Source organism: Sinocyclocheilus anshuiensis, unplaced genomic scaffold (genome assembly GCF_001515605.1).
Source record: "Sinocyclocheilus anshuiensis isolate Anshui unplaced genomic scaffold, SAMN03320099.WGS_v1.1 scaffold982, whole genome shotgun sequence".
Lineage (NCBI taxonomy): Eukaryota > Metazoa > Chordata > Actinopteri > Cypriniformes > Cyprinidae > Sinocyclocheilus > Sinocyclocheilus anshuiensis.
In genome coordinates, this window is record NW_015539879.1 from 511,663 (window position 1) to 512,345 (window position 683).

Consider the following 683-nt stretch of genomic DNA (forward strand, 5'->3'; position numbering starts at 1 on the left):
CCACAGCTCAGCAGGGACATGCTTTTATCACATGAATTAAACAAGACCTGAAGTGTCTAAAATAAATGTGCACAGTTCAGCTGAATGATGAAGTTTACTTTGACTGTATGCTTTGCACAAAATTAACAAACTGTACACTGAAACAAAAATAACCAGAACATTACAATAACTGATAGAGCTCGTGGTTTATCTGTCAATCAGATGCGCTCTCGGCCACTGATATATGCTCGTGACATTTTCTTTTAGAATTATCATTGGCAGAAATGTTTAAAAAAAAATAGTATTTTAGATGGAAATAAGATCAAGACCCTCGATCACGTCATGATCTATTCTGACGTGCAGTGCTCAAAATTGTGGACAACATAAGCCAGTTCCACCGTAAAATAACCTCTGAATGTTTTTTTTTTTAACTGGTTCATTAAAACTATCTATCCGAATCAGGAAACTAATCAGACTTCTAATCCCTTTTAGCGAGCATGAGGGAGGCGAATGGTAATAAAAAATATAAAAATTAAAATAATCTTTTATCTCATAACTCTCGTAATTACGGCTTTTCCGCGCGGGAGCCGAAAATAGTTGAGCTTAACTTCCCTTAAAGGGGTCATATGATGCGATTTCAAGTTTTCCTTTCTCTTTGGAGTGTTACAAGCTGATTGTGCATAGATAAGATCCCTGAAGTTGCA